Here is a 9,051-nt window from a genome sequence, read left to right as displayed (position 1 = left end):
AAATGACTATGTGTAATATGAAAGGAGTCACTTGTAGTGAGATCCGACTCTGCAGTTCCTCTCAGCTCTACAGAGCGTTTTAGCTTCTTTTAGCTCATTGTTTTGGTTTTACGAGCCACACCTTTACTGTTTTGGTTGTTTCTCACCGCTCTCATCAGCATTGTTTCCAGCAGCAGCACTCAGCTGTTTTCAAGCTCTGATAAATCCACTGCACGCTAACCCTAGCACCAATGGTACACAGACAAAGTTAGCAACTCATTAACTGGTGAACATAGTGGAGCATTTAGCAGCTAAAGAGCAAAATATTTCCCTCAAGAGTTGGTGGAGACCAAAAATAGAGCTGACAGGAGAGTGAATATTGGACTCCATGACTCTACATTTTGCTCCGTGTCTGCTGAATATGTAAATAGGCAACTGTTTGCTAACATGTTTGACATTCGCCACTTTATAAAATGATAAAATATCAATGTTGTGTTCACAGCTTGTTCCGCTGCCCCCAAGTGGCCAAAAAATTACTTATTTCTGTTTTGAATAGTTTTAAACAGAGAAGTACTGAACACTGTCAGACTTGTGTACCTACAGTGGTTCAATTTTGGATTTATTTACTACACTTTTACATAACGAAAGTAAAATTCTAGCAACTTTTTACAAGGTATACAAAATCTTGAGTAGTTAACAAGGACCAAGTCAGGAACTATTTGCTAATTAATGAATAGCTAACTCAAAGACTATATTGTAGAGAGGTTTAGTCTTCTTTGAAAGTGACAAGTGACAAGTTTCTCTGGCTGAATCAAAAATAAGTGGCAAGTTTTCGTTTTTCACAAGTGATACCCAGGAGTTGCATAGTCCTCAGATATCTGACAAATATGGAAAGATATTGTGAGAGCATCATTCATTAGCGCTTTACGAGGAACATGGTAGTCGTCTTTGGGGAAAACATGTCCGTTCATGTACAACATAATTGCGACAACATTATTCCGAACAGGGATGGAGAAGAACAAGTAAACAGACGTGCACACACTGCTGAGGATAACTTCTATGGACGTCATGGCACACAGTAAATGAGGCATAGAAAAGTAAATGGATAGTAAATGAATAAATGTTTTGGCTGCAGGAGGAAAAATTATTTTTGAAACAACTTCAGTGCATCCACGTTTCCTGTACGAAAGTCTACTGTTATATCTGGATATGCCTATTCAAAAGATTTTAAACTACTGTTTACAACTGCTTCTTCTGAAAATGTGAAGGGATTCCACAAAACATCATTACAGTACAGATGTCTGTAATGTCCTGGCCTATATCTCAGTGTTGGAAATCTGGCTATTGGTCCAGGCCCTCTCCTGAGAGACTCCTCTGAGAGTGAGGGTCTATTTCCAGGGTGCCTATTTATACAGTGCCTGCCTCAATAGAGAGGCAAAATGAAGCAAGATCTTCCCAGCAATCAGGCCAGGAAACTGAGGGCTTCAATGGATCAAAATCCCATTTTCACTGTGAGACATGTGAACGTATCCAAATACACATTACATGCATATTTATTCATATCTGTCTCCTTCAGAGTCAAGTACACAGGTTCATTCAAATCACTCGCAATCAAAAAGAAATCTGTTGCCTTTAAAATCTCACATTCAGAACAGTTTTCATATTATGAAGGTGTAGAATCATTCTGACTTCTGTCATGTAAATTTTGTTTGCAGCAATGACAATGTAAAGTTGTTTTCATCCCCTTAATGAGGAAAACATCATAGAAACAGGTGTTGGCTTAAAGTCGAAACTTGCACATTAGTGGAAGGATCCCTTCACAGCAATTGAATTCATTAGCCTAATCTTCTGGGTTGGAGCACTCTTTTTTTTCCTCCCGCTGAAGTCTCTAACGGCTGGATAATATGTCTGCTCCAGGCTACTGCTGCTAAAATGCCTGGAGGGCACTGGAACAGTCTGCTTTGTGTTTCTAATCACAAGATCTGCTAAGGTATAAATGTCCTTTTAAAGGGCCCTTCTGCAAGGACACAGCAAATTATGTATTATATATATATATATATATATATATATATATATATATATATATATATATATATATATATATATATATATATATATATATATATATAAGGTTATATATAAGGTTGAACAACAGTACAATTGATTGCATTTAAACATAGTTCCACATCTTCTTTCTGGTATCATTTACACCAAATGTCACTTGCCATATTTTCTTAAAATCCTTCCTCAGTGGAAATTCTGTATATATTGTGTTTTTAGACTTTTGGAAGTGGCCCATAATGCCATTATCAAGGAAAACACAACCCCATGTCTTTATGTTGCCTGCGGAGATTAAAATGATGACACAGTCGCCATATAGTGACATGCTAAGTTTGTCCTTGTGTGTGTGTTGTGTATCAGTGATACCAAGGTTATCTGGTGTCACCCTGTGTCTGTCGCAATTGTCATGCCTCAGCAAAACGGCTCAGTAAAGTGTTGTGGCTACATCTGCTGCTGCTGGTGGGGGGCCAGGGCTGCTGTGGAGAAGACTGAGGAAGCGGAGCAGGAGCAAACTGGGTCTGTGTTTCCAACATGTCCTCCACCAGGAAACGCTGTGAGCCTCTTCCCGGGGACAGGATATGCTTTTTTCTGGCTGCACAGAGAATAAAATGTCAATAAAGGGATTCAAACCAATAATTAGGTATTTGATTTTGAGCAAACATCAACAAAAGAATAAAAGAACTTTGATAGATAAACAAATTTTTGTTTTATTATCCCTAAATGGTAATCAGGTCCTTTCCATAGTATGATTAGTTTACTCTGACTTGTTTCACCGTTATCTTCACTGGTAAATAGGTGATTTTTATCCATTTTAGGACGCTTTTCATGGTTTGTCCTTCTCACATTTGACTGCTATCGTTGTTTCTTTACTTTTATGATTTTGCTTAAAAAACTTTATGCAATGACTGTTTCCAAAGCAGTAATTTATTCATGAAAGCCACACTTGCATATGTTCATGTGCAGATAAACACACACACTCACACATGCACTCATACACCATTTGCTGCAGGGCAAACATCCCACCAACATTTACGCCTCTTCTTGCATCTCCCACCGGCAACGTCCCCTACAGACGGATTGAAAATCATCACCAGAAATGATCTATAAATGTGTGAACGCCTCATTTCGCCTATGTTTTAGAGAAAAAAAAATAAAAAGCCTACCGCCTACAACAGCTGTGCTCCTATGCATGCTGGATACTGTATGTTCATGTGTTTGTTTTGGTGCTAAGATTAAATAATTCAATAATTTACAACGTTATTTTCTGAAGAGTTTGAGTAAGCATATTACACAATAAAAAGAACAATTTTTATGAATTGTCTTGAAGGTCTAGATTTGAAGTATTTGTAAGCAAGTGCAATCTAGTCAGCTAAATGGGTTTTTAAATTATATATTATAGAAATTACATAAATTCTAATCATTTGAGAGTCTGGGGTCAAAAACATAATTGGGCAAAACATATTTGGACTTAAAAAGGTACAGAGAAAGCTGAAGCTGAAAAGAACTGAGAGCTGAGATACTGATACTCAGATAAGGAGGTGAATGCAATGTTATTCTGATGCGGACTGTTGTTGATGATTATTTGCTATAAGCTAACCATCAATTGTACAGTTCTGATTCTCAAATTGTATTGCAGTTTGAATGATTAGATATCTGTCAGATGGGTTCAAGGGGAATCCATCCATTTAATTTAAGATGTACCATCCAATGATCATTCAGTACACACTAGACAATTTTTCCTATGGGATCAGTAGCAGCTTCACTTACAAGTAGGGAAATACACCTTTATATTTTTCCAGAAATGGTGGTAATTTATATATTTATAGAGTTGTTAATTTCACCATTAAAGGAATAATTATACATTTTAGGAAATATTTATTTGCTTTATTTCTGAGAGTTAGGTGAAGATCGATGTCACTCTTATGTCTGTGTGTTTGGTGTGGGGCTGGAGCTGAAAGCAATTAGCTTAGCTTAGCATAAAGACTGGAAGCAGTGGGAAAAAGTTAGCCTGGCTCTTCCCAGGCTGTTCCAGCTGTTCAAAAACACGCCTACCAACGCCTATAAATCTCACTAATTAACAAGTTGTATCTTGTTCATTTAATCCACACACAAACGGGCAATTTGTGGTTTTGGTAGGAGTTACATGCAGTAACTATTTCTTTCCGAACAACAGCCGGGTGCAGTGACTTACTGAAGTCTTGTTATCGCAGTGAGGTTGCCAGGTTGCGTGCCATTGTCTCTGTACAAGGACCAAAACCACAACTTGTGCTTACTGGCCATATCTGGCAACGTCACAGATGCTTCTCAGATGTAGTGGGAAGATGGATAAACTGTTGCTCATCATGAAATAGTTACAGCATGTAACTCCCTCTGAAACCTCAAACTGTCTTTTTTACATTTCTGTTTGTGTACGGATTAAACAGAGATAAAATTCCCTAAAATCCACCTTGCATTCTATCTGAACACACAGGTAGTGTTGTTGGTAGACATATGTTTAAACTTGGGAGAGTGCTAGCTAGCTGTTTCTCCCTGCTTCCAGCCTTTACGCTAAGCTAAGCTAAGCTAAGCTAAGCTAACTGCCTTCTGACTCCAGCACCACACCAAACACACAGACATGACAGTGGTATCGATCTTCTTCTCTCACTCACAGAAACAAAGCCAATCTGCATGATTCCCAAAATGTTGAACTATTCCCAAGATGCACTATCCAATTATCATTCAGTACACACACGACAGTATTTCCTATGGCATCAGCAGCAGCTTCTCTCAGATAGGGGAGTACAATTTAATATTTCTCCAGAAATGTATCGATAGTTGAACTAATTTACATGTGGTAATTTAAATATTTATGACGTTTCACCATTACATTTTTATTATTATATCAAACATCGTGTTTACATACTGTAACCCTGCTGCCGTAGCAGTAGTTCCACCCTATTAAAAAAAAACATTAAATCCTATGCATTGGAGAAGGTGTATTTACACACACACACACACACACACTGATCTTACTGTTCAGCATACTATACCTTCACACAGAAACATAAAAGAAACATGCATGAGTTTCACTCGAGATGGAAAAAATAGCACAGTTACCCCAAAACCAAAAGTGCCTATACTTAGAAACAAGACAAAAGACAGGGCTGTGGGACATTAAGGTAATCTAGTGGACACTAGATTGGAGTTATTATGGATGCTTTATTGATTCGACTGAAGACAGAAGTAAAATAAATAAAATAAGAGATAAAGTTCTACCTTTCATGAAGCAGTTTTGAGGTGATCAGAGCAGTGTACTTCAAAGTGAAGATGAGCTCAGTGCCCACCTCTTTGGTTGGTTTCCAGTTGCTCAATAGCCCAGACCTTAACTTCATGTAAGAGTGACAGAATTGTCTAGAAAGAGGGAAATTTACCATCTGTACATTATAGGGCACTCAAGTGTCGTCAAGTACTTGCATGTAATGGGTGGGCAGGCTTACTGAAGTAGATGAGAGGCCACTAGGGCACTGCAGAGCATAAATGACTCCAAATCAGATTCATAAGTGGATAATGGTTCAGGATGATGCCTCCTTTGCCTTTGGATGGAACAACTTAATTTTCCATGCTTGTGGGCAGCAATAGCACTGAAGAAAAAGTGCTTCAAAAGACTTAAGATATTAAGCCACTGTTTTCTGAATGCTTCTCTGAAAATATCATGTTCTTGGAGGACTCTTCAGTGCCTTAAGATCACATTTTTAATCCTTTTGGCAAAAGGAGAGCCTTCAGACCAAGGACAAATTTGGAATATGAGGTGGTAACTAGAACCCTGAAGGAAAGGATATATATCAATATTTTTTCTTCTGAACATGGATGAGTGGAATTTGATGTTATTTTTATCGACTTGTATGTCAGTAAAGGTGTTTAGTTTTTTTACTCCATTTGAATCCTGAGGGGAGATTCTCTTTTTGGCTCCACCTCCGCCTCTACAGGGAGGTCAGAGGTCATGGTCAGCTACAAAACAACATCCCTGTCTTCCAGCTGAAGGACAGTCTTCCTGCTCATGTTTGCCTGAGCTCGTGTAAAATCAAACTGGTGAGTGAGACATGGAAGTGCAGCCTCAGTGGATAAATGCGCCCATGATGGACGTGAGCCAAAGTTTAACATGGGACAAATAGATTAACTAGCAATTTGGAGGTTTGAATTGACAAATATTTTTGAGAGGCGGAGCTGCTCTAAAAGCAAAAATGGCCTTATTGGATGAGTGAAACTGCAGTAGGTAGAGTAAACGAGCGACTTGAGCCATTTGTTTTTATTTCCAAAAATGACATTTCATTCCCCACTGCAGCATTAGTATCATTCAAACCCAGTCTGAATATGCAGGGTGAGTTGTGACTAATTGCAGAAAAATAGAAACCATGCCCCTGAAGAAGAAGACACTCCTATATTTGCATTTATGGATGTTGCTACATGTATTAGCAGCTCCACTTTCACAATTAGCGTATGACTTAATAGTGTAAAAAAAGTATGAGCATTGGTGGGGGTTTGGTAGGCTTACAAAGGTGGCAATCTCAAAGGTGTACAATGAATGGACCAGGAGACAAGACACCTCATCAAAATGTTCACATTTGAGAGGTGGCCGTCAACCAATGAAGTTGCGTAGCTAGTGTCATATTGAAAACAACAACCAAAAAAAAATAAAAAATACAATGTACCCCATTGCTAAAAACTTTAGCACTGGACTGTTGATGACTGAAACGAGACTAAGAGTCAACAGCCATGCTAGCATCTCTGTGAGGCTGCACTTAGACACAGCGGTTCTTTGAGCTAAATGCTAATGTCAGCATGCTAACATGCTCACAATGACTATATTATCATGATGTTGTTTAGCAAGTAATATTTACCAGGTTCACCACCTTAGTTTAGTGTGTTAGCATGCTAACATTTGCTTCTTAACACTTAACACAAAGTACAAAGAATGCTGATGGGAATGTCATTAGTTTTGCGGTCATAAACCAAAGTATTTTGACAAATTGAAATTATGACCTGATGATGGTGCTGGATGAAAAGTCAGAGCATCACCAAAGTTATTAGACACTGGATATAGCCGCCTTGATTCCAAAGCAGATCAGATTCATAATTATAATTTGCAACTAGCTGGTGAACATAGTGGAGGATTTAAAGAGCCAGATATATTTTTCTGAGGAGTTAATGGAGACCAAAAACAGATGTGTAAATAGGCACATGCCAACACATTCACCATAAATAACTTTATTATGTGAAAATATGTCAGTAGTGTGTTTACAGCTTGTTCTGCTGCCCCCTGTGGCCAAAAAACCCCCAATAACAATTAATGCTGCTCTAAACTTAGACTTGGGACTTAGTATCTTAAACTTGGGAAGTTGCACAAAGCACTGACGTCAGCTTTAACACTGGGAGGCTACAGGTCTACATTTTTGTGGTAGCTGTTATCAGGACCAAAGGTGGTCTAATGTGGTTCTGAAAAGGGAAGTCCATCAGTCTGGTCCCTGATGTGTTTAGAACTTTGCCATTGGAAGTAGAAAGGAGGAGGATTGAAAAGGACGTGGTTTCTTTCTGCCTAAACTGTTGAAGTAAATTAAGAAAGAGAAACATTTGACTCTTTTTGTGCTTTTGTTTGCATCTTTTGCCATTAGGTGTACCTTCCTGGTGTAACTGTTCTGTTTTAAAAGCTACATATTCCTATTGTCTATGTACTGATATTCACTTTCAGTTTGTAATTTGTGCATGGTTAAGCTGAAATACATGTTAAAGAAATGAATTACCGTTGAAGGAAAGCAGTGGCATAAGCTCTCTGGTGTCTGATTTTCAGTCTGTCTCTCCCTCTGCATTTGTTTAGTGTTGAAGATGTCACATTGGGCTTTTTTGAGGCGGTGTGATTTCCCAACAGCTTGACTCGTGGTTCTGACTCATTAGCTTCCTGCACTGCCACAATGAGCCCCATCAATCGTAACCCCCAGCGCAATAGAGCTGCGTTTTCTCTACCTGGCCATTATGGCTCTCTGCTCAATAACACAGCCTAGAAACAGTGTGGCTGTGCTCATTGCAGGGAAATAAATAACACAAACATTTTCCAGAATGCTGTCAAAAGTGAGAGTATTTTGACCGTGATTCACTCATTTATGCTATTCAGACTATATCAGACAGGAAAGCATATTTTGTTATCTCATGGAGGCACATGTTGCATTGTGCACAAACAGTGTGGGCTGCAGATTTGAGCCGCGTGGTTTTACAAAGATCCAACACATAGAGGCAAGAGATGCAGTGACCTGCTCATCAGTGGCCAGAGGTTTTTATTGTAATACTGAGCAAGTAGGAAATGGGACAGCTTTTACATTACAGTTTGACTTACCTGCTCCAACAAGACTTACTTTTAATTGGCTGAAATATCTAAGCTTCTTAAGGAGCCCTGCCTCTACCTGCCAGAACTTAATTTAAACTCATTTATCTTAGCTTAGTTTAACTGAACTTAGCTTAACTTAATTTAGCTTAATTTAACATAACATTGCGCTAATCAATACATTTTTATTAACAATGGATCAGCAGACTATGTGTAAATTCAAAAACATCAGTAAGAAACCCACAGAGAATTATCACCAACTCTGAAGTTCCCCTCAGCTCTTGTTTTGTTTTTATGGCATGTAACTACTTTTGGTTCACTGTCAACGCTCTCATCACTCTTTTTTTCCAGCAGCAGAACGCAGTTGTTTTCAGCAATAAAAGGTTTGATAAACTAATCATCATGTGGTGATACTTTTAAGATGCTTTGGATGTTACTATCTTACGGAAATCAAATACTAATAAATAAAAAGTATGCGTACCTCATGAGTGTACTTAAGTAAATTTGACTTTCCAATTCTGTTTAGAAAAGGATGATAATGAGGCTTATTTGACTACTAGTTTCAAAATCAGCATCTGCAAAAGTTAATGAGATCTCGCTGTAACTTCCTCACAGTAAAGACAGCAGTCTTTCATGTGTGCTGAGCTCCAGCTAACAAG

The 9,051-nt window shown here is 38.4% G+C and overlaps 1 protein-coding gene across 1 annotated transcript in view; it reads left to right on the top strand.

The window, feature by feature from the left end:
• Positions 1 to 9,051, top strand: part of gabra4 (gamma-aminobutyric acid type A receptor subunit alpha4) — a 38,076-nt gene that overhangs the window by 9,063 nt on the left and 19,962 nt on the right. The window lies entirely within an intron of this gene.

Source organism: Siniperca chuatsi, linkage group LG8 (genome assembly GCF_020085105.1).
Source record: "Siniperca chuatsi isolate FFG_IHB_CAS linkage group LG8, ASM2008510v1, whole genome shotgun sequence".
Taxonomy (NCBI): domain Eukaryota; kingdom Metazoa; phylum Chordata; class Actinopteri; order Centrarchiformes; family Sinipercidae; genus Siniperca; species Siniperca chuatsi.
Note: the sequence above shows the minus strand (reverse complement) of the source record. Positions and strands in the feature narration are given on the sequence as shown.